Source organism: Thamnophis sirtalis, unplaced genomic scaffold (genome assembly GCF_051295495.1).
Source record: "Thamnophis sirtalis isolate CommonGarterSnake01/CBP01778 unplaced genomic scaffold, rThaSir2_p1.2 scaffold_3, whole genome shotgun sequence".
NCBI classification, from domain to species: domain Eukaryota; kingdom Metazoa; phylum Chordata; class Lepidosauria; order Squamata; family Natricidae; genus Thamnophis; species Thamnophis sirtalis.
The window spans coordinates 31,082,740-31,108,486 of NW_028261383.1; the positions used below are offsets into that span (position 1 = coordinate 31,082,740).

Here is a 25,747-nt window from a genome sequence, read left to right on the forward strand (position 1 = left end):
AGAAGTGCATCAACTTATCATGGTAGCCAGCCACTTCTGCTGTATATTCGTCTACTGTTTGAATGAATGTTCTGAACAGCTCTTTCATCTGTGACCATTTGGGACAGCAGCCAATAGCCCAAAACCTTAGGTGGAATGATCAAACCAATATGAAATTTCAAGCCTTATTTATTAAGTCTATTGCCGCTAACCTCAGATTGCCCATTCTGATTCAAGATTGCAAATTTTAGGGTTCTGATGTTTGTTATCTTCCTGGGGCAATTGGATCATTCTTTTACAAGTAATCCTTGACTTACAATCGCTATTAAGCCTGGAAATGAATGGTAAGTTGTTGCAGTCATAAATTGAGACAGTATGTGACCAGATCAGATTTTTTGAAATATTTTACGGTGGTCACTAACCAAACACCATGGTTGTTAATCAGTTTTCCCTAATGGGCATTTTTTTGCCAGAAACCAGAAGTAAACACTGGAACCCGGGGGGGTGGGGGGGGTGTATCACAAATTGTGGTCACGTGACTGTGGGAAGCTGAAAACAACTATAAAGGTTGCTTGCCAAGTGTCCAAAATGAGATCACATGACTGTGGTTTGTGAGTGTGTGTGTGCAGCTGTTGTAGCTGAAAACAGGTTGTAAGTAGCTCTGGGGGACATCCGCTGTAACATAGACTTGGTGTTATCATGTTTCCCCAAGCATGACACCCAAAATAAGCACTTGGCCTTATTTTTGGAGAGGTCTCATTATTTTGGAGGCGGCGAGCGTGGTCACCTCATGGATGCTGCTGTGTTGCAATATTTTCAGGGAGGCTTATTTTTGGGGTAGGGCTTATTTTAGTGCATGCACTCAAAAGCCTGATTGGGTTTATTATCCGGGGAGGTCTTATTTTCGGGGAAACAGGGTAAGTGACCAGTCGAAAGCCGAGGACTACCTATAAACAGCTTTGTTAAGAGTGATGTTGTTTTTCTTTGCAGGCTATCCACTATGGCATCAGCAGGAGAGTCATGTGAGGTGATCAAAGCCATAGAGACCCTTAGCAGAGGACAAGATGTACGGAGAGAAACGGAGCTTCTCATGAAGCCTTATGCCAACTGAGAGGAGTTTCTCATGCCAGCACCCATCTCCATTGCTATCCTAGGGGAGCTGATCTTCATCTCAACAGGACAAGGAGATTTCTCCATCAACATATTACCTCCTGAGGGTGGCTTCCAGCACCTCAAGTATCCAGAATCCTTCAAAGCCTCCCTGTGCCAAGTTAGCAACCGAGGCTGGACCGCCTTCAATGAAGCCCACGTCAACATGGATCAGATTAGATTGTTAGCGAGCAGCATCCCGGAATAGATGAAAACAATTGTGCAGACTCTCATCCAGGAGACGGAGGTGGTCACAGCTTTTCTTCCCAATCAGCTCAAAAACCTCCAGGTAGTGACGGAGAAATGCAGTGGGCTGGCCAAGTCAGTCAGGACCAAGTTCACAGATGTGATCCAGCTCATCCAAGAACTCCTGGAGGCTTGTCTGAATGCCAAGCGGGGCTACGAGAAGGAGCTCAACGAAGTGCAGATCGCTCTGGAGCAAGCCAAGATCCGAGAAAAGTCCGCCAAGGAAGCAAAAGAGATGGTACCATCATCAGATGAAGGAGCAAGTGGCAGAGTCTTTCCAACAGTATAAAGAAGCCATGGACTCCATCCCTACAGGATGGGATGCGGTAGGAATGGAGCTGGTCACGACTCTCACCCAGACCCTGGGGACTTTTTCGGTTGAGTTTAGCCGGATGCTAGCAGGGAAGCAGAAGAGTCTCGGAGAAGCAGCCGAGATAGGCGGAGGTGAAGGACTGACAAGGATGATTCCTTTCATCTCAGCCAGTGTCATATGTTCCAAGTCAGCTGAGCTTTTGACTTTTGCTACTAGCTTGAGGAATCTCTTGGACGACCACGGAGGCCTTAAGACCTCCTTGATTCTCGATGAAAAGAGTGGGGAGAGCAAAACAGAGTGGGTGAAGAAGAATTTGCAAAGGCTGAGAGACTCGATTGCAAAAGAGGATGAGTGTGACCCCAAAGTCAAGGCCCAGGAGATTTGCCAAGCGGCCCTGGATATTTGTCAACAGCTGGAGCAAATAGCAGTATCCGTGGGTAGCATCGGAAAAGTGGGAAAGAGTTTGCTGGATGGAATACACCAGCTCCATAAGAAGGCTTCAGAATTTGACTCCTACAGCAAAATATACACTCGGTCTCCGGCGTTTTCGCCCAAACCCTCTAATGTGTCCAAGATGGGGGAAGTGAGAAACCCGGGAGTGGAAAATGCCCGTCTTAAAGTCCAGCAGAGCCGAGAGTCCTTGAAGGCCACCAGAGAGGAGTATCAAAGAAGCTTTCAAAATTTTAAGAAGCAGAACGAAGAATTGACTGAGATCCTCTGCGCTATGAGAGGGTACCAGGTTAAGGAAGTGGATTTTGACACGGCCAGGAAAATGCTCATAAAGGGCTTAGAGGCCCTCAGTCGGGTGAAGGAGCAGTGGGAAAAGATGGTGAGGTTTTTCCAAATGATCTCCAACTTAATCGAGACCTGCCTGGTGTGGTGCGTGAAGGAATTTGCCGACACTGTGGATGGTGCCCAGAAGGTGTCCAGCTACTCATCCAAAGCTTTCATGGCAGATCTGGTTTACGGACATATTTTCAATGCCTCCAGTGTGGCTCAGCTGATCGCCATGATTTTAGAGACTTACACCATGGTGTCGGAGAAGTACTTGATGGAGCGGGTGAGCAACTTAGGGCACCTGCTTGCCATGGAAGCTGATGACACACGTTTAGCTGCTGAACGAGCTGCGTTGGCTGAAGGCTGCGATGCAGCCGCAATGCTGTGAAGGAGCTGGTCTTGCAGAAGAAAGCGGAGTTTGAGAGAGGTTTGGAGGCCAGGGCTGAGGCCATCGAAAAGGAGATGAGAGCCGTTCTGCCTGCAAACAGGGATGCAGTTGAGCCTCTCCTGAGAATGGTCAACCCAGAAGAAGAAAGCAAGTTCATATGAATCCAGTATCTTGGAGGGAGGAACAGGGCAGCTCTGGCAATTATAACCTCCCCCCCCCCCCCCAAATTAGATCATTGTAGTTATAATCAAAGGTGAAGGTACCTGTATGAGGATGTGGTGATTCAGGGGCTAAGACGCTCAGCTTGTCGATCAGAAAGGTCGGCAGTTTAGCAGTTCGAAACCCTAGCACCCTGTAATGGAGTGAGCTCCTGTTACTTCTCCCAGCTTCTGCCAACCTAGCAGTTTGAACGCATGTAAAAATGCAAGTAGAAAAATAGGGACCACCTTTGGTGGGAAGGCAACAGCATTTTGTGTACCTTTGGTGTTTAGTCATCCCAGCCGCATGACTACAGAGACGCCTTCGGACAGCGCTGGCTCTTCGGTTTTGAAAAGGAGATGAGCACCGCCCCCTTGAGTCGGGAACGACTAGCACATATGTGCGAGGGGAACCTTTACTTACTTATAAGTATTTGGCTATTATCCTCAACTTATGATCACAATCGAGGCCAACATTTCTGCTGCTGAGTGAGAAATTTCTTGAGTTTTCCCCCATTTTACGACCTTTCTTGCCGCATTTGTTGAGTGAATCAGTTAAAATAGTAACATGTTGTGAAGTGAATCTGGGGTCCTCATTATCTTTGCACAAGACTCGGGGACAATGCAACCATCCTAAATGTGAGCCAGTTGTCAAGCAACCAAATGTAATTCATGTGACCCTGGGGATGCTGCAACGGTCATAAGTGTCAAAAATGGTCATAAGTCACTTTTTTCAGTGCTGTTGTAACTTCGGTCACTAAATGAACTGTTGTAAGTGGAGGACTACCTATATATGTTTTCTAGTTTCTTTTAAAAAGTGACATGTCCATTTCCCATAATTATGATCATTGCAGCATCCCCTTGGTCATGTGATCAAATTTTGGATGCTTGGCAACTGGTTCATATTTATGACGGTTGCAGTGTCCTGGGGTCTATGCGATCTGCTTTTGCGATCTTCTGACAAGCAAAGTCAATGGGGAAGCCAGATTCTCTTAACAGCCATGTTACTAACTTAGCAACTGCAGTGATTCACTTAACAACTATGGCAAGAAAAGTCATAAAATGGGGCAAAACTTGCTTAACAAATGTTTCACTTAGCTACAAAGATTTTGGGCTCAGTTGTGGCCATAAGTCAAAGACGACCTGTATATGTTTGTGTTCAATGAAATAGTGAACAAAAACATTGATTGTAGTTTGATTTATCGATGGATATTCTCACTTGGTTATTTGATTAAACAAAATAAACAGTTTAATAGTTTCATCACAGTTGGGCTATTGCATCTTTTTTAGTAAGACCAGTCATTCTCTCACTGATCTTGGTTTGTTAGTTACCTTTTATTATTTTATAATGCCTTTTTTAATTAAAAAAAACCTTTGATTTCTTTATTTCCACCAGGGCATTAGATGCTTAGGATTGCTGGCTTTATTTTAAGGGACAAGCAACATAGTATTGAAATGTAACCAAATGCACGCAATAAATACCATCTTATGCATCTGCAAGATCCATCATTTTTGCCGAAATGAAGAAAAAAGCCTCAGGATGTTGCCGCACAAGGTCCATTCCACGTGACGCCATAACACAGGGGTGTCAAACTAAACGGCCCACAGGCCAAATGTGTCAAGCCCTGGCCACGCCCACCCTCGGTTTAGCGAAGGGGGGGGGGAAGTTGAGATACATCATGTGCAGAGGTGGACTGCAGCTGCTTCACACCGGTTCAGGCGAACCGGTTGTTAAGGTTTTTATCAGTTTGGAGGACTGGCTAATCCCACCTCTGGCTGGCCCTGCCCCTCCCCTCCTAGGAGTCCCCTGCGTGTCCCACTTGAATTTCCAGAATGGTACAAGAGGCCTTCCAGATCCAAAATGGGGACATGGTGGCTCAGTGGCTAAGACGCTGAGCTTGTCGATCAGAAAAGTCGGCAGTTCAGCTGTTCGAATCCCTAGCACCTCAGAACAGAGTGAGCTCCCATTACTTCTCCCAGATTTTGTTTGTTTGTTTGTTTGTTTATTGGATTTATATGCCGCCTTCTCCCAAGGACCCAGGGCGGCGTACAACATTAAAAAAAAAACACATATTACAAAAGTTAAAAAAAATTAGATAGAATAGCCAAAAAACAAACCCAATTAAGATTAACAATAACATTTAAAATTCGATTAAAATTAACAATAATCAATCATTTATTTTATTTTGTTCAGGCCAGGCCGGCTTGCTGGAAAAGCCAACTTTTTAGGGCGTGTTGGAAGGACCAGAGGTTGGGGATTATACGAAGCTGCGGGGCCAGCTCATCCTAGATTTTGTCAACCTAGCAGTTCGAAAGCATGTAAAAATGCAAGTAGAAAAATAGGGACCACCTTTGGTGGGAAGGTAACAGCGTTCCGTGCACCTTTGGTGTTTAGTTATGCCAGCTACAAGACCACGGAGACGTCTTTGGACAATGCTGGCTCTTTGGCTTTGAAACAGAGATGATCACCACCCCCTAGAGTCAGGGACGACTAGCACATAAGTGTGAGGGGAACCTTTACCTTTATCTTTAATTCTATGTTCCTTTCAGTCCCAGTCCATATTTTCTCATTTGTCCAAATCTTTCATTCTATACCAAGATTGACTTCAATTTTCTAGATGATATATACATAATATACATAATGAACAGGATAGAATTGAATTAGAATGAATGGGGTTGGACAGACTTAGAATAGAATAAGAATTAGAATAAAACTGTTTATTGGCAAATGTGACTAGACACACAAGGAATTTGTCTTCAGTGCATGAGCTCTCCGTGTACATATAAGCAACAAGTGATAAATCATGATTATAATCATAAAATACAATCATCATAAATCATAACATACAGCACTGATCATCATAGATACTAAATAAACAATCAACATAAAACATAATGGGATACTAAATAAAAGCAATCAATATAAACCATAAGATGGAAACAAGAAAGTTATAGTTATAATATGCTAAAAGGAATAGGTAATAGGAAAGATGAGAAGGATAATAGTAATATAGCCCAGGGCATAAGTTTGACATCCCAGGGCATAAGACAGTGTTGTGGTTCTTAGTTGTTTAGCATGATGATGGCATTGGGGACGGACGGGCAATTGTCCTTGTGTCTAGTTGTTTTGATGTGCAATGCCGTATAGCATTATAGGGTGATGAGGAAAACCATCACTTGTTACAGATACAAACACAACCCAGAATTTGAATATTTGAACATCTCTACTAAGGCCTTCCCAACCAAGGGCAGGAAGTATGGCTTGCCTTCATTCTTTTTGCCTGCCGTGGAGCACATTGAAAGGAGGTAAAAATCTTGCACCACAGGTGGACCGAGGCAACCTCTACCCTCACTACGGTCAATGCATCAAGGAAATTAAACATGTGGGAAACAGAAAGTCAACTTGAAAGCTACACTTATAGCACCCTCTGTGCCTAGAACAACCATCGTAGACCACAATAGTCAGGTCAAACCACTTTCAGATCTTCAAGTGATTGCTTGCAAAGAGGGAATGGAATGGGCCTTCTCTTAAAACAGCCACCCTAATGCACCTCAATGTTTTCAACTTTCACCAGGCTGTTCTTTGCAATGCTACACCCTGAGCTAAGCCCTCAAAGCTGAAGAATTTACAACCAGAGGGGGTACTTGCTTCGAGTGCTGAGCAAGGGCAGAATGGGATCAGGCTTGGAAAGGTCATCCTGGAAACACGCTTGGAAGGTGTAGAGGTGGGACATGTTGTAGCTGTTGTAAAAAGAGAGCTGCCCCCTTTCAATGTCCAGGTGGACCCCAACATATTCCACCTTCCTGCAGACTGAGAGGGCCGTTCGGGGCTCACTCAGAGCTTGGTACTTTCCCGCCTTCAGCTCAATAGCCCACACCCCTTCCTTGGGCAGAAAGTTCAGCTGCTTCTTGCACCTCACAGACTTTTTGGCCATCCCCACTATCCAACCGGGGCTGTCCCCAACTTGGATCTCCCAATAGAAGCGCCCAGTGGTAATGCCCTTCCGTCCCACCACAAACGGAGTGGAAGTGAGGCTCTCTGGCCGTTGGTCAGGATTGAACTTGACGCCAGTGGCTTTTTCCAAGAGGACCAAGCTGGGATGAGCTGACTTGCAGTCCAAAGTGATGCTTGCAGGGACTGGAGAGGGAAGATGGAAAGAATTCAGAATGAACAAGTGCAGACCTGTGCAGCAAAGTTATTGCAGGAGTATAAACTGGTCCAGAAAAAAATTAGACACATATGAAGATAATATTAGCCAGCTGTTAATAAATCTACTGCCATCCTCAACATGTCTGAAGCTTCCTTTCTCTCTTTTAGCCCAAACTACAGGATTGTATAATTATATATAATAGGGTAATTAGAGAAGTTAAGCAATTATATTTGGTGGTAAATGGAAACCAGGTCATCAAAGATCACGGTGGCTCAACACCGTCAAAGTTGATATCAGCCAGAGCATAGAAGAACTCAGAGAAGCAGTGCAAGATTGAAGACGTGGAGAGACCTCCTGGCCAATAGAATCGCCAAGAGTCGGACATGACTGAATGGATATCATCATCATCATCACATTACAGGGTTATTGCTATGGAGTACATAGCCTTGAACTTTCACAAAAAAATAGAGTATAAAAGTAATAAACCAATAACCAATACATTTGGTCTAAAAACCTCAACTCACCTGGATGTAGCATACCATAGACCTCCTTCAAGACATAGAATTGCAGAGGTCCTTTAAAGATGCCCAGGTTCAAGTCTACAGCCACCACTCCATCTTCATCCTCTTCCTTCTCCTCTTCTTCCTCTGTCTCTTCCTCTTCCTCTTCCTCTTCCTCCTCCTCCTCCTCCTCCTCCTCCTCCTCCTCCTCCTCTTCTTCTTCTTCCTCTTCATCAACATCTTCATCCATTTCTTTCTCACACTCACCTGTGTCTTCACTGCTGGCCCCCAGCCCATCTTCTCCTACCAGTTCAGCATCTATTTTGGGTTTGTCCGGAGCTCCTTGTTCCTTACGGAGCCTGTAGGTGAATGGCATCCCAAGGATCAGCCATTTTAGAATAAGCTGCCCCAATAGCAATAGCACTTACTTATAAACCGCTTTGCAGCCCTCTCTGAGCAGTTTATAAAGTCAGCATCTTGCCCCCAAACAATATGGGTCCTCATTTTACCGACCTCAGAAGCATGGAAGGCTGAATCAATCTTGAGTCTGGTGAGATTTGAACTACCAAATTGCCAGGCAGTCAGCAGTCAGCAGAGTAGTCTGCACTACTGCACTCTAACCAGCACAACTCTATCTATCAAGCCTAAAGGAATCACATCTGGTTCCTTCTACAGAAAGGTATGTGAGCATTTCTGATAAAAAAGAATGATGTTGCCAATTTTTCTTTCTTTCACCTCTTTAATGGACTTTATGCAACAAGGAAAAATAGCATGAACACATTAGATGAAAAAGGGAGGATTAGAATTGCAAGACAATTACACCTGGGAGTGTCTTCTACTCCATAAATCAGGTTTAATTATGCACTTTTTAAAATGCACTTTTTAAAATAATCATAGCAAGAAACAGCACAACACAGGATGACCTCTAAAACTCTTTTCGTGGCCAAATCTACCTTCCTTTGCCTTTACTCCCAAGGAGGAAGAGGAGCCAACTTTATAATTGTACCAGTTTTTAAATGGAAGTAAACAAGTAGCCATCTTCCCTTCCATACATGGAGGAGCTTCACCTACTCATTTTGCCAGTGGAAGAGGAAGTCATGCCTACAGTGGGGAGGCAAACTAATATACCCTGTATCAGGGGTGTCAAGCAGCCATCTTCATTTCCATATACTGTATGGAGGAGCTTCACCTACTCATTTTGGCAAATCCAGGAGCTTCTGAAAGGTGGAAGTAGTAGTCATGCCTGCAGTTAGGAGGCAAACTAATATGCCTTTTAAGGTCAGCCCTCCCTATTGGTTCATGCTTTTCTTCCTTTCATATATTTATTATATAGGTAGTCTTGGACTTAGCAACTATTCATTGAGAGACCAAAATTACAACAATATTGAAAAGAAAGATTTACAACCAGTTCTCACATTTAAAACCACTGCAGCATCCACATGGTCGTGATCAGCATACAGATGCTTGACAAACAGCCTGCATTTACGATAGTTGCCACGTTGGGGGTCATGTGATGGCTGTTTGCAACCTTCCAAGCTGACTTGGAGCAAGCAAAGTCAATGGGGACACTGGATTCACTTAACAACTGCCGTGATTCCCTTAACAACGGTGGCAAAAAAAAGATTGGGGGGCAACATTTAACAACCACCTTGCTTATCAAAGGAAATGTTGGTCCTAACTGTGGTTGTAATTTGATGTATAAGAAAAGAGAAACACTACTTACCTCTCTAGCAACCCTTTTGCCTCCTGTGGGAGGGAACAAGGGAGAAAAAGAAGAAGGAAGAAAAAAATAAAGAAAGGTGAGATAGCACTCAAAATAATTCTTTCCGTGGATTATCACCAGTGACGTGCGGTGAGGTTTATGGCCGGTGAGGCAAGCGGGCAAAAGCCGACCTATGTCTGCCGCCCTATCGGAAAGGGCTGCAGGGCTTTAAATGGCGGACGCGGCAGCAGGGCTTTAAAGTCCTGTGACACGTCCACCATAGGGTGGCAGGGCTTTAAAGTCCCAGCAACGCGTCCGCCATAGAGCGGGATGCATCCTGCTCTATGACGGACGTGGGGGCAGGGCTTTCGGAAAGGGTGGCAGGGCTTTAAAGTCCTGGTGCCGTGTCCGCCATAGTGCAGAGCGCGTCCCACCCTATGGCGGACGCGGCAGCAGGGCTTTAAAGTCCAGGCTACGCGTCCGCCATAGAGCAGGACGCGTCCCGACCTATGGCGGATGCGGCAGCAGAGCTTTAAAGTAGCAATAGCAATAGCAGTTAGACTTATATACCGCTTCATAGGGCTTTCAGCCCTCTCTAAGCGGTTTACAGAGTCAGCATATTGCCCCCAACAACAATCCGGGTCCTCATTTTACCCACCTCGGAAGGATGGAAGGCTGAGTCAACCCTGAGCCGGTGAGATTTGAACAGCCGAACTGCTGAACTGCAGTCAGCTGAAGTAGCCTGCAGTGCTGCATTTAACCACTGCGCCACCTCGGCTCTTCATCCGGCGATGTGTCCACCATAGAGCGGGACATGTCCCGCTCTATGATGGACGTGGCGGCAGGGCTTCGGCGGGGCTTTCGGAAAGGGCTGCAGAGCTTTAAAGGGCAGCAGGGCTTTAAAGTCTCACTCTATGATGGACGCGGCGGCAGGGCTTTAAAGTCCCGGTGCCGTATCCGCCGTAGAGCGGGACGCATCCCGATCTATGGCAGATGCGGCGGCAGGGATTCAGCGGGGCTTTCGGAAAGGGCTGCAGGGCTTTAAAGGCCGGCAGAGTTTTAAAGTCCTGGTGACAGGTCCCACTCTATGGCGGACGTTGAGGCAGTGCTTCGGCGGGGCATTCGGAAAGGGCTACAGGGCTTTAAAGGGCAGCAGGGGTTTAAAGACCCACTCTATGACAGATGCAGCGAGAGAACCACGTGCCTCATCTACATAAGGAATTTTTCACCTTTTAACCCTTGCTTAACTCAAGTGATCACAAAGATAGACTAAATGAGGCACGTGGTTCTCTCCCCTCCTGCAGAGGGCACTTTTTTAGAGGCTTTTTAAAACAATTAAGCACTAAGCAGAGTCATCCACTGTGACTCTGGCAGCAACTACCTCAACCTTTTTCCTTTTACATTTTTCTTTTCTTTTCATGATGACAGTGGTGAGGCCCTGCCTCCCCTGCCTGCACGTCACTGGTTATCACCCACTTTCCTGCAAAAGCATCCTGCATTTTAATGGTGCACAACGGATCCTGCTCTCTGTATATCACGTCCTACCCTATTTCCCCCCAAATACGACCTCCCCGGATAATAAGTGCTCTCCAAGCAGAAAGTAGGTGTCCAATTCAGCCATTCCACTCTATGGAGATGCCACACAATCAGCCCCCTCTACCGCAAAGATCCTAAAGGAGAAGAGCAGTCTGGACAACTGTGGGATCTGGCAGGATGAGAGCTGTGAACCATAAACACAAAGCTTTTGCTGTGACCCAGCATAACAGATATACTGCCCTTGCTGACCTTATGGGGACACTAAAGAGACAGGTCAAGGTCATTGTGATAATCATGACTCAAATAAGCAGGGGATCGTGGTCCAAAATGAAGAACTTACTTCGGAAAGGCGAAATGGGGAACCAGGTATCACACATCAGTCAGTCACATAAGAAGAGCAAGGTATGCAAAAAGAAAAGTCACCTTCTGGTTGGTGATTCAATCGTAAGGGATGTAAATTTAAGAAAGGATACGGAGGTTTTAAAAGAGGTTGGGTGTCTGCCAGGTGCTACTGCCAGCAGAGACAAGAGGCGTATTCTTAAGATAGTCAAGAATGTAAGTAAGAACTGTGACATTGATGCTATTATACATCTTGGAACAAATGATCTGTCCCCAAAAGATGTACTTTCTGTGCAGAATGATTTCCAGAGCCTGGGGTATGAACTTAGTAGCATAGGTTGTATAAGGTGACCAGATTTTCAGATTGGTAAAGAGGGACACCATTGACGGGGGGGGGGGTTTCAAGACGCCTGCAAACTAGCCCGCTACCGCACAAGAGCACTCAACCAACTGCCTCCGTTTTGAATGGGGCGCGCCAAAAAGGCTGCCGGGAAACGACGTCCATCCAGAGACTTCGACGTTTGCAGAACTACATCTCCCAGCATGCAGTGGGAGCTCCTCGCGTTGTCCACTTTAAAATTACATTTCCAAGAGGCTTGGGAGCAGAAGATTGTAAAATCAATTCAAATCTGATGCAGACAGTTCAAAAAGTGGTAGTCCTTCTTTTTTTTTTTTAAATATATTTTATTCATTTTCACATTCCATTTTGCAATCACTTATATACAGGGTATTTGCTATAAGAAAAGAAAAAAAAAAGAAATAAAACAAAATAAAAAGAAAACACAACTCATCATTCACAACCCCACCTAACACTTCCATCCTCCATACACCCCATCTACCCCCTCCAACTTTCCTTTCTCCCTCTAACACTCCCCTCCTACTTCCCTTTCCCCTCAAACCTTCCTTCTCCCCTTACTCCCCACACGCCCGCCTTACATTCCCCTTACTCCTTCCTTACTCCTCCCTCTTCTTTCCCTCTACCTCCCTCCTTGGTGTATGCCTTTATTCGAGTGTTGTTTAATCTGATAAAAGTAAAATAAACCAAGGAAAAAAAATATATAAGGAAAGAAAAAAGAGAGAAAAGAAAAAAAAAACCACCGTATATAAATACATTCTTGTTCTTATTGAGACTATGTTAACACCCACCCACCCACCCCCACAAATCCCCATCCCTAATCCTCCCGACTTGCCAGGGCCCACACCTGGCACTACCTTCTGTCTAAAGTATCTTGTGTACGTATGGATTAAAAATAAAAGTAATATATCAAAAGAAAGAAAAACAAGAAAAAAGAAAGAAAAGAAAAGAGAGAGAAAAAAAAGAAACCACTCTTTGTGTTGAGCTCAGCCCCCCATCTTTATCTATGCTTAAATAGTATAAGTCATTCTATCTATATTTTATTCTCGTCTCTTACTTCTTTGTTATTTACCCCAACCTTCTGTAGACTCTCCCGTTCCTCTTCCTAAACCTTATATTCAGATAAACATTTATACAAATTTGTGTAGGCATCAATATACAATCTAACCAAAAATGATCCCTTCCGATAAAATTTAAGCAACGTGGTTCATGCCACATATTCAAATATTACTTTACAGAAGAATAATCAAACTTTCCCTTCTAATAAAATTTAAACAGCGTAAATAATCTTTCTTAACCTCCTTTTCAAACAATAATTCAAAATAATCTAACCAAGCTTCCCCTTCTTAGTAAAGTTTAAGCAGCGTAGATCAAGTATTACTTTACACAAAAATCAGTTTACATTCTATCTTAAGATAATCCCAACCGACTTTCTCTTCTAATAGGATTTAAATAACGTAAATCATTCCACATGCATTTTACCCTCATCCCTTGCTTGTCTGATATTTACCACTATCAAATTTATGCAGACATTTGTTTAAGATCTAGCTCAAAGTATGCAGTGGGAGCTCCTCGCGTTGTCCACTTTAAAATTACATTTCCAAGAGGCTTGGGAGCAGAAGATTGTAAAATCAATTCAAATCTGATGCAGACAGTTCAAAAAGTGGTAGTCCTTCTAAGGGCGGCCCGCCCAACTCCGCAAAGGGGGAGAAGGAGAGGAGGGCCGTCTCCTCCCCCCAGGCGCCCCACTGTAGAGGGACAAAGGCTAGTGGAGGTGGGGCGGGGGGGGAAAGCCAGACCGCGGCGGCTACTGCCAGCCCGCGGCCTCCCTAGGCGAGAGGTTCGTCTCCGCGTCCACATGTGGAATTTGCTTCGCCTGGGCAGCCGCGGGAGGCGGAGCTGGCGGCTATGCACTGGGCCGGGCGGCAGAACTGGGAGGGGGCGGCAATGTTTCTCCGCTGCCAGTCTCTGCATTTTCCTTCCTCACCCCGCACCCCCCCTTCCACACACACCCAGCTTCCAAAATCTGGGGAGTTGCGGGGAGGGACAATCTTCTTCCCCTCTCTCAGGTTGCCCGGTTCCCCCCCCCAGTTCCTCTCATGAGTAGCTCGCAAGGGAAGGCCTTCCCTTCCCTTGCTAAAGGCCGCCGCCGCCCACCCGAAGCGGCGAAGCCTCCCGATTCCCACTGGCGCCGCCGGAGTTACTCACCAGGGCAGTGCAGCAAAAGCAAACAGCGAAGGCGAAATGAAATGGAGACTCGTGAGAGTCGCGACTCACGCGGCATGCTTAAGCGGACTCCAGCCAATCAGTGAGCTGGCTGGGATGGAAAATTTTAAGCACGCCGCGTGCGTGCTTAAAGTTTTCCATCCCAGCCAGCTCACTGATTGGCTGGAGTCCAGGCCAATCAGTGAGCGGCAGGCTGGGCTAGCTTAGATTTTTAGTGTAGATAGAATAGATGGGGGAACGGAACAAGCGAGCTAGCGGCAGCTGATGGGCGGGAGAGCCAGTGAGCACCAAAATAAAGCGGGTTTTTTTGAGAACGGCCCGGGACGCGGGAAAAATTATGAAAAGGCGTGCCTGTCCCGCCAGATGCGGGACGTTTGGTCACCCTAAGGTTGTACGCTTATCTTTTCAGAGGTTTTACCAGTATATAAGGAACAAAAAGGGAAGGCCAGCGTGTAGCAGAGTTTAACGTGAGGGTAAAGGAGTGGTGTAAAAAGGAAGGCTTTGGTTTTATTAGTCATGATACCTGCATGAAAAACTGAGTTAACTTGGCATTAAAGGCCCTCCGGAGGACTCAGGGACCTTCAGGAAGTTTCCCTGAAGCCTCCGGAGGGCTTAAACTGACCCTACGAGCAAACCAGAAGTCCATCCCCGAACTTCCAGTTTGCCCATAAGGCCGGTTTTAGGTCCCTGAGTCCTCCGGAGGGCCTCTGGGGGGCGGAGGAGGCTCTTTTCGCCCTCCCCAGGCTCCTCTAAAGCCTCTGGAACCTGGGGAGGGCGAAAAATTGCTTTAAAAAAGGCTGAACTCAGCAGCTAGCGTACGCATCCGTGCTGGCCAGCTGACAGGGCAACGCCTCACGTACCCTGACAAATGGCTCCGTGTGCCATCTGTAGCACACATGCCGTAGATTCGCCATCCAGGGAATAGGTGGTACCTTGCTCAATAGTAGTAACTGTGAGAGGGATCTTGGAGTCCTAGTGGGTGACCATTTAAATATGAGACAGCCGTGTGCAGCAGCTGCCAAAAAAGCCAACACAGTTCTAGGCTGCATAAATAGAGGGATAGAATCAAGATCACATGAAGTTTTAATACCACTTTATAATGCCTTGGTAAGGCCACACTTGGAATATTGCATCCAGTTTCGGTCGCCACAATGTAAAAAAGATGTGGAGACTCTAGAAAGAGTGCAGAGAAGAGCAACAAAGATGATTAGGGGACTGGAGGCTAAAACACATGAAGAACAGTTGCAGGAACTGGTTATGTATACTTTATTGAAAAAAAGGACATGGAGAGACATGATATCAGTGTTCCAATATCTCAGGGGTTGCCACAAAGAAGAGGGAGTCAAACTATTCTCCAAAGCACCTGAAGGCAGAACAAGAAGCAACTGTGGAAACTAATCAAGGAGAGAAGCAACTTAGAATTGAGGATAAATTTCCTGACAGTTAGAACAATTAATCAGTGGAACAACTTGTCTCCAGAAGTTGTGAATGCCCCAATACTGGAAGTCTTTAAGAAGATGTTGGATAGCCATTTGTCTGAAACGGTATAAGGTTTCCTGCCTAGGCAGGGGATTGGACTAGGAGACCTCCAAGGTCGCTTCCAACTCTGCTATTGTATTGTATAATAAGCCCAATCAGGCTTTTGAGCGCATGCGCTAAAATAAGTCCTCCTCTGAAAATAAGCCCTTCCCGAAAATATTGCAACACAGCAGCAGCCATGAGGTGACCATGCTCGCCACCTCCTGCACCTCAAAAATAATAAGACATCCCCAAAAATAAGGCAAAGGGCTTATTTCGGGGATCACAAAATAAGACCCTATCTTATTTTGGGGGAAACATGGTAGCTTATTATCAGAAAAACATCCCAGTGAAATACTATTAAAACAAACATAGAAGAAACAAAAATTGAGGCCTGTAGAGTCAGGATGCTTGATATGCCACTGAAAACCCAAGGTGAGGAAAGCACATCTACTGATTGATCTCTCTTTTACCTGAACAAACCCTATGGCAGTGATGGCTAACCTTCTTGTTGTTGGGTGCCAAAAATGCGAGAGCGTGCGATAGCACATGTACGTGCCGGCACCAATAATGCAAAGCGCACCCACACATGCGCACACAACCCTTCCCTCCCCAAGCACCGCACCACTTGCCTCCAAGCTGAGCTTGGTATTTCTCCGGGGGGTTGGGGGAGACCATTTTCACCCTCCCCAGGCTCCAGGAAAGCCACCAGAGCCTGGGAGAGCAAAAAAAATGGGCTCTATGGCCCAACCGGAAGTTCGGAAATGATCCATTTTGGGCTTCTGGAGGGCCTCCATGGGGCCGGGATAGGCTGTTTGCGCCCTCCCCAGGCTCTAAAAAACTCTCAGGAGTCAGGGAAGGTTGAAAAACAGGCCAACGGGCCTATCAGAAGTTTGGAAATGGAAGGCCCTCCAGAAACCCAAAATGGATTGTTTCTGAACTTCTGGTTGGCCTGTTGGACCTGTTTTTCACCCTCCCCAGGCTCCGGAGGCTTTCCTGAAGCCTGGGGAGGGTGAAAGCATCCTTCCCTGGCCCTCCGGAAGGACGAAAATCAGCTGGCCAGCTGGATATGATGGCTGGCATGCTGGCAGATATGGCTCCGTGTGTCATCATGGCACTATGGAGTCTAGCAATTGTTACAGGAAATCAGTCCTACTTGTTTTGTTTAAGAAAATTGATTTCTTAAAGAAATCAAGAACTGATTCTGGGTGGCTTACAAAGATTTAAAAAAACCACAGAGATTATATTTATTTATTTATTTATTTATTTATTTATTTATTTATTTATTTATTTATTTATTTATTTATTTATTTATTTATTTATTTGTCTTGTATGCCGCCCACTCCCGGAGGACTCCGGGCGGCTCACAAAAGACAAGGGAAAGGGGGGAATGAGACAAAGACAACATATTAAAAACAAAACCAACATTCACAATTTCTGTGGAGGTAGATGCTTCTCAGCTCCCCCCAGCCTGCTGGAACAGCTAGGACTTGGTGGCTTTGTGGAAGGCTGGGAGGGTAGTAAGGATCCGGATCTCAACAGGGAGCTCGTTCCAGAGGGCCGGAGCTGCAACAGACAAGGCTCTCCCCCGGGGAGTCACCAGCCGACATTGGCTGGCAGATGGAATCCGGAGGAGACCTAACCTGTGCGATCTAATTGGTCTGAGAGAGGTAATCGGCAGGAGGCGGTCTCTCAGATACCCAGGTCCAATGCCATGTAGGGCTTTATAGGTAGCGACCAGCACCTTGAAGCGGATTCGGAGACTGATAGGTAGCCAGTGCAGCTCACGGAGGATAGGTGTAACGTGGGTGTACCTTGGTGCACCCACAATCGCTCGCGCAGCTGCATTCTGGACTAATTGGAGTCTTCGAACACTCTTCAAGGGCAGCCCCATGTAGAGCGCATTACAATAATCCAATCCACGATATCAATCGTGACAAACCCTAATTGAACAAATCATGATGTGAGAAGTTTTATATCCCAATTCATTTTATATTTTACACTGTTTCCATCTTCCCTCCAACTTAATCAAATTAGCTATCTTCCTCAAACCCCGAAATAAGTTACCCAAGCCTAATGCACATATCAAAGGATAAGGTCTGCAAACACAATAGAGATAATTAAATTAAGTCTCCCAGTAGAACTGTATTTTCACAAACACACACATACACACACACCCCTCAGCATGTAAACACTTAAACATCCCAGACAAGCTCCCACTATAAAAGTTTTCCACTGGACCCTGTTTCACTGTAGCCTGCTCTTAAAAGCAAACTGTTTTGCTTTTAGAAATAAATATTTCTTCTTCCCTCATTTTTATTTGTTCTTGTGCCATTCCAGCTCGAGTTGGAACCCCAAATTCTTCTTCTGACAATGGTTTGGTGCAATTTTCTCCTTCCCAAGAAAACCCTCACAGCCTCCGGTCCTCCTTACCTTGAGGAAACTTATGTGGTCTTTGCGGTCAAGGCCGGCCTGCACACGGCGCAGAGTTTCTGACCGAGAGGTGATCTTGCAGTCCAGTTCCTTTAACTTGGCTTCCATCTGCGCCAAGATCTTTTCTCTCCGATTTTCTAAGGCCTGTTTTATACCCAGCTCTCTGTCGTTCAGCAGCTGGTGCACCTTCGCAAACTCTTCAGAGATAAGGTCAGACAAGGATTTGGAGCAGGTCTGGAGAAACATAGATGGGGCACAATTGTGGTTGGGTCAAGCAGAAATGATCACCTGCCACAATGGTGTTGGTTTTGGGGAACACTCCTGAGAATACCTTGGATAGCCATGAAAAAAAAAACTCAATGGACCATGAAACAAATCAACTAACGATTCAAAACATCCTACTTCTTCGGGCATGTGATGGAAAGACCAAACCTTCTGAAGGAGACTCTTAATACTAGGAAAGATGGAAAGAAAGAAAGAGAAGATGAGGAAGAACAAAAGCAAAGATGGTGGACATAGTGGCAATGGGGGGCCCATTGGAAGATCTGAAAAAACAGCTTAGGGATAAATCATCATGGAGAATATTCCCTTCTATCCATACACAAAATTTTAAGAGCAGTGGTGGGATTCAACTGGTGTAACAACCGGTTTGCTGTATGCGCAAACCGGTGCTGATTTGAAATCAGCACTAAATCTTACCTTTTCCGGTGAGGAAAACAGCTGAGACGCGGCAATCTACTCTGCCATGCCAATCAGCTGGGCTTCAAACAAAGGAAATATAGGACAGAATAGAGTGGGCAGGGCCAACTGATCGCCAGAACTACCGGTTGGCCCAAACCTGCTAAATCCCGCTCCTGTTTAAGAGTGTCTTTTGTGGTAGCTTTCATCTCACCTCTGCACACTCCTGTTCAGCTGCTTTGGCCTGAAGCCAGCTTCTTCTGTAGCCATGTTGCCATGCTGCCACCAATGTTCCCTCTAATTTTTTTTCAGTGTGTGCGGAAAAGTATAGTGTTTGAGCAGCACATTTTCATGCCTGAGCACCTGAATTTTTTTTTAACCATAATTGCCATCAGAGCAGATGTTTTCCCAGGAACCGATGAATCTCCAGAGGACCAATGGGAATTCTCCCTTCTGCAGCATCATCGGTCTCTGGGCAGAGTCTTCCTTGATGTCACCAATCACCAGATGGAGGAGAGAGTTCGGTGCAGAGAGGGAAGGGAGGGAGGGGGATATTTTCAGTCATATTTTAAGACTTTAAAAAACACTGTGCGGCAGTTTGAAACTTCTGTGTGGTGTTTTCTTGTTACTTGCGTGGCCATGCAGCCGCACAGTTTAGAGGGAACATTGGCTGCCACCCCAAGTCCAATTCAGAGTGCAAATCTCTGACCTACGAGGGCCCTATTGCACTCCCTCTGGGTCTGATAAGACGCTACTCCTTCTACACACACACACACACACACACACACACACACACACACACACACACACACACAAACGGGGGTTCTGATCCCAAAACAGATCTCGGAGATTCTTGAGAGCTCACATCCCCCACATCTGTCCAGCTAAAGAATTTCAGGTTGACTCCAGCACCACAGTGTGTCTAAATGTTTAAAACTACTGGTAAATTGAGAATCCCAGAGGAAGAGGGAACAGAATGGAATATACTGAAAAATGCGTGGTTGACAACTTTGGTGACTTGAATGCCACATTACAGCGTATTTATTTATTTTTTGTGGATCTGAATGCGAATCAGGGACGTGCAGTCAGGGCCTCACCACTGTCATCATGAAAAGAAAAAAAATAAAAGAAAAAAGGCTGAGGTACTCTGCTTAGTGCTTAACTACTGTAAAAAAGCCTCTAAAAAAGTGCCCTCTGCAGGAGGATGTGAGAGAACCACGTGCCTCATTTAGTCTATCTTTATGATCACTTGAGCAGAGTTAAGCAAGGGTTAAAAGGTGAAAAATTCCTTATGTAGATGAGGCACTTGGTTCTCTCGCCTCCTCCTGTAGAGGGCACTTTTTTAGAGGCTTTTTTAAACAGTTAAGCAGAGTCATCCATTGGGGACTCTGGCAGCAGCTAACCCAGCCTGGCTTCAGCAGCTCTTGCATTTTTCTTTTTACATTTTTTACATTTTCATCATGGCAGGCAAGAGCAGAGTTGAAATCCTCTGTGACACACCTGGAAAAGGTATGTGGGTCAGAGGGAGGGGATTCCTGGGTCAGGAATTCAAAATTATTGTAATTTTTTATTGTAAGTAATTTGTGTGTGTGTGTGCGTGTGTTTGTTTCTTCACTTCACTCAAACAAATTCTCTCTCAATTTGAGAGAGAGTTTGTTTGAGAAGAGAAGGGCAGCCTTGTTTGAGAAGAGAGGGGCAGCCCGCCAGCAGAGGGGGATCTTCTACTGGCGCTTTCTTTCTTTTGCCCACTGTGCCCCCCTTCCCTTTCTCCTCTCCCCCCACTGGGAGCCCCATCCTGCTCCCCTCCCACTTTCCTCCTCCTCCTCCTCATCTCCCCTTTCTTCGCCGGCTGCAACTGAGCTTGTGGCACCGGGGGAGGAATGAGCCCCCGTTGTCCTGTGGAGCCCGCCGCCACTTGAACGGGAAGGAGGAGGAGGAGGAGAAGAGCAGTGAGGCCTTGTGCCGGCCGGCCAGGCAGGGAGTAGGTCGGGCGGGGAGGGTGTGGGCTGGCTGGCTGGGGAGGGGGGATCATGGGTGCTCAGATGGCCCCCGCCGCCGCCTCCAGCAGCTTGGGTGTCCCAGCTCCGTATGAGCTGAAGAAAGCGGAGGATTGTTCATCAGAGGGGGCGGGGGGCCAAGGTGGTGGAGCGTGGCGGCAGCGAGAAGCAGCGTCCCCGCCACTGTGTCCGACTATTCTAAAAAGGGAAGGGATTTTTCAGTAGCAAAAACCAGGGGGCATGGGTGGCTCCCTCCCTCCACTCCCAAGAATGACAGTAGCTCTTGGTCCCCCTGCCAATGCGAGGAGACCATGGTGAGAAGTCGGCGCCTTTGCTGTTCCTCCCAGATGTGAGCTCATCTCTGCGTTCCTGCCCTCCCTCCAAGAGAGAGCACTGCTGGGCTTTTTGGACCCACACCCCAGCACTCGGATGGTAGCTGGGATGTCAGCATTGCTGGCCTGCTGTCAGCTGCCCACACATTTCCGTCGGACACAGCGGCGGGTACGTTGCTTCTCTCCGCCGCCGCGTCTCGCTGCGTCGCCCCCCCCTGCCTCCTCTGATGAACAATCCTCCGCTTTCTTCAGCTCGGACGGAGCCAGGACACCCAAGCTGCTGCCGGCGGGGGCGGGGGCCAGCTGAGCGACCATGATCTCCCCTCCCCAGCCCCCCGCCCAACCTATTCCCTGCGTCTTGCGTCTATGGCGGACACAGCACTGGGGTGTCCGAACGCCCTGCCGCTGTGTCCGACATAGGGTGGCTTCTGCCCGCTTGCCTCACCAACCATAAACATCACCGCACGTCACTGATGCGAATCAATCAAGCTGGTAGCTTTTCTTTTCTTTAGACTGAATTGCAGGAGCCTAGATTAAATGCTGACTATGAAACACCTGATATTAAGCTAATGAGCCACATATAGTAGCATCGACAGCAATAGTTGCTGGGATGAAGAGAGCGAAGATACACTTGGTTTAGCATTAAACCAAAAGTCCCAACCATCCCCAATTCCCAGCTGTACCTTTAATTCAAGAATGTTCTTCCACTGGTGGCAGTGGCTCTTTATCAACGGCTTGAGACCTTTCTCAAGAGACTCCAGAGATGTCTTCAGCTGGTCCTACAAGGAAGAGAAAGTTCAGATCTCACTTAAGATGAACACCAGCATTTGACTGATCACGCGACAATTTTATACCTCCAGCCAAAAGTTCTGCTCAGCAGCGCTTAAAATCCATCAGACCTCTTCCCCCAACCAGCCCTAATTAGCATTTAATTCGTTAGTTAAGAGTGTTTTATACTGTGATAGATTTAGTTAGCAATATATTAATTTTTATGTTCCCCTGCATTTATTTAAATGTTTCTTTTTTTCCTTATGGATTTTTTATAGTCTTTCCCTCTCCCTTCCTCCCTCTCTCCCTGCAGGTAAGTCCTCAATTGAGGATTTTGAGACCACAATTGAGCCCAAAATTTCTATTGCTAAGTGAGAAATGTGTTAGATTTTGTCCTATTTTACGACCTTTCTTGCTACAGCTGTTAAGTGAATCACTGCAGTTGTTAAATTAGTAACACGGTTGTTAAGTGGATATGGCTTCCCCATTGACTTTGCTTGTCAGACGAACACAAAAGTACATCACATGACCCTGGGACACTGCAATCGTCATAAATATGAACCCCTTACCAAGCATCTGAATGTAAATCGCATGACTATAGGGATGCAGCGATGGTCGTAACTGTGAAAAATGGCCCTAAGTCACTTTTTTCAGTAACATTGTAACTTTAAATAATCACTAAGCAAACTGTTTTAAGTGTCTGTGTATGTCCATGTATGTATGTATGTATGCGTGCATGCATATTATTTCATCCACCCACAATCTTCTTTTGACTTCAAGGGAAATCAGAATACAGGTAGCCCTCAATTTATGACAATCGAGCCCAACATTTTTGTTGCTAAGTGAGACAGTTGTTAAGTGAATTTGGCTCCATTTAATAACCTTTCTTGCTACACTGCGGTTGTTCAGTTAGTAACACAGTTGTTAAGTGAATCCATTAGCCACCTAGTGGTTAATATATCAAATAGTGAATCTTCAGGAAGTGAAGAGAGAGAGATGAGAGAAAAAGAGAGGGAGAGGGAGGGAGGTTGAGAGAGGGAGAGAAAGAGAGTCTTGTTCAACCAGAGGCCACCTTCTTTCTCCTCCCAGGTCCAGTTCTCACCTGACAGGTCTGAACCGCCTTTTTCATGGGCAGGAAGTCATGTCCCTGGTGCTGAGGCAAGTCCCAGCAGTTGACGCAAACAAGCTCCTCATCTTGCCTGCAGAAGAGCTTCAGGGGCTCCTTGTGTTCCTCACAGAAGGACCAGACAGCAGTGCCACTCAGCTGAGCCCTTTCATCCAGCTTCAGAAGCCGGGCCTTCTTGGCCAAGCTGCCGAGGGCTCGGTTCACATGGCGCAAAGCGAAGGGGTGGCGGCACTCGGGGCAGAGCCTGTGACTTTGCCGTTCAGGGATGCAGGTCTCCAGGCAGGAAGCACAGAAGCTGTGGCCACACTCCAGTATGTGGGGCTCCTGAAAGAGGGAGAGGCAAATGGGGCACACCAGGTCTTCGGTGAAACTGGACACTTCTCGTACTGAAGCCATGTTGGTCGATTCAAAGAGAGCCTGAAGAGTTTTCCCAAGTTAGAACTGCTTCTAATTCTGCCTGTTAAGTGAACATAGAATAATAGGTTTGGAAGGGACCTTGGAGGTCTTCTAGCCCAACCCCTTGCCCAAGCAGAAGACCCTATACCATTCCAGACAAATGGCTGTCCAATTTCTTCTTTAAAATATCTAATGATGGAGCACCCACAACTTTTAGAAAGCAAACATTTCACTGGTTAGTTGTTCTCACTGTCAGGAAATTTCTCCTTAATTCTAGGTTGGATCTCTCCTTAGCAAGTTTCCATCCATTACTTTCTGTCCTGCTCTGGAGAATAAGCCAACCCTCTCTTGTCTGTGATAGCCCCTCGAGTACTGGAAGACTGAGGCAAAGGGGCGTCTGCCATCCCAGATAGATCAGCTTTGGACACCAAAGTCACGAATCCTAAAACTACTTTTCTTTCAGGGTTACAGAAACAGAGCCTGCCTTTATCCTAAAGTGAACCAGGAAGGATAAACCCTGAGACATTTTCTCAAATTGCATTCGTATTTTGGACACAGAAATTTCTTATCTCACCGTTGTTTGGGCTGCCTCGCTTCCTTCTCTTCCTCGAGGTGATTCTCACAGCCCACCACAGGGAGGGGAACCCCCTCAAAGTGTCAGACCTGCCGCCAATTAAACCTCTAAATAAAAAACATCCTTGGCTCCATCTGCTGAGAAAGACATCGTTTTATTAGGAGCGTGTTGCAGTGATGCTTAGCCAGAACTGAGGATTGCATGCCAGAAGTCCTAAGTTTAACCTTCCCTTCCCTCCACCCACCCCTGCGACCAATCAGGTTCATGCAGTTTTGTAATGACCAGTTGTGTACAGGAAGGTACACAGCTGGCATGTCAGATGACCTTGAAACAGCCACTCCAAGAGATGCAGAACTTAACTTTCGTTTCCCTTCTTTCATCCCTTCTGCTGAAACTTTCATTCTCCCCCTTGCCTTCCTCCCTCCTTCCACCCCAGAATTCATGGCACTCTGTGGAAGCACAAGCAAGTATAAGATGACAGCTATGTTTCTCTGGATCTTCAGAAGTGGCTGTGAAACTCTTTTTAAAAAATAGAAAGAAACAGATTTTTACTTTGAAAGAAGAAAGGAATAATTCTGAATTAAATCGTTCAAAATATTGGGCATCCCCAGTTCTTTCCTAAGCAACCACAGAACTCGTGTTTTGGGTCTGGATTTCTTGCAAGAATCAACAGATGAATGAAAAGACAAATGGAAGAATAATTCCACAGTCCTAAGGTTGTGAGGAAAACAAATTCTTGGGCATCTTAGCAAGAGCATAGAAGGAATGTGTGTTAATTGAAGTCCTTAGCTTCTGGATTCCTTATCAAAACTTCTATGACAACTGATATGCTTCTTTTTATAATTAAGACAACACCCCTTTCTTGAGAAGAGTAAGAGTTGATTAATGGGAAAATAATTTGAGGTTTGCTAATTGTGAATATTCATGTTTATATTATCTATTACCCATGTATATATAATTATGATCATTTTCTCCTTCTTTCCTGAAATGGATGCAGGTAGTCCTCAATTTATGAACAGAACTGAGACCAAGATTTCTGTTGCTAAGCGAGGCATTTTTAAACTGCATTTTGCTCCATTTTTATTTTTCTTGCCCCAATAATTAAATCCTTGCAGGTGTTAAATTAGTAACAAGTGTAAGAAGGAAAATCTGGTCTGGTTCCAATCTGGGAGAGAGGTACTAGAAATAAAATGGAGGCTGATTTGAAAGAAGGACTCTGTTTATGGACGAGCAAAACCAACAACAGCAAGTATTTCTGGGACAGCTGACAAATTGGCTGAATGAGTGGATCAGTGGTGGGTTTCAAAATTTTTAGAACCTCTTCTGTAGGTGTGGCCTGCTTTGTGGGAGTGGCTTGCGGGCATGTGACCGGGTGGGAGTGGCTTGCCAGCCATGTGGCTGGGTGGGTGTGGCCAACTTGTAAAATGTGGTGAAACTCACTTAACAACGCTCTTGCTTAGCAACCAAAATGTTGGCTTAGAAACTCTGGCATTTGAAGCATGCAAGTCTTAAAGCTGTCAAGTTACAAGACCCTTGCACCCCTAACCCTTTAGAAAAAAAAACCCCAGGGTATTCAAACTTGAGAGCTTTAAGACTTGTGGACTTCAACTCCCAGAATTCCTCCTCTCGCTCTTCATCTTGATGATGTGCGGACGAGTGGGGGGGAGGGAGCTGGAACCGGTTCTAAACGGCACTGTAGATTTGTGGAACATCTTCTATAGAAGAGATTAGAACTGGCAGGAACCCACTCCTGAAGTGGATGGATCTTTATAGGTTTCTGTGACTTTGAAGTTTGAACTGTTCTTGGGATTGTGCTATGAAGTAGCTTTTGTATCTTTTGCTATTTCAATGGTGGTGGGTTAATCCTATTATGTCCTAAAAGGTTACCTCCTGTTTTTAGAATTTGGGGGGGGGGGAATGCAAATTCTTAATCCCATCAACTGGAGCTGAAAGTGTTTTGTTTGTGAATAGATTGGCCCAGTCTTCCTGAATGGGCACAAAATATCTATCTCTAAAGACTTCTGGCATCTACTGGAGGCTGTTTTATTATACAGAAACTGGGGGCTG

At 45.9% G+C, this 25,747-nt stretch overlaps 2 pseudogenes across 1 annotated transcript; one reads left to right on the plus strand and one right to left on the minus strand.

Moving 5' to 3' along the window:
* The first annotated feature begins 979 nt into the window (after window positions 1–979).
* LOC148047826 (uncharacterized) lies at window positions 980–3,013 on the plus strand (annotated as a pseudogene).
* Window positions 3,014–5,752: 2,739 nt separating this feature from the next.
* LOC148047827 (zinc-binding protein A33-like) lies at window positions 5,753–23,812 on the minus strand (annotated as a pseudogene). Its single transcript, XR_015695860.1, has 7 exons — window positions 23,681–23,812; window positions 22,687–23,167; window positions 21,500–21,595; window positions 17,810–18,043; window positions 9,424–9,446; window positions 7,725–8,059; window positions 5,753–7,187 (listed from the first exon to the last, which is right to left on the minus strand). The product of XR_015695860.1 is annotated as a zinc-binding protein A33-like (transcript).
* Window positions 23,813–25,747: the final 1,935 nt, after the last annotated feature.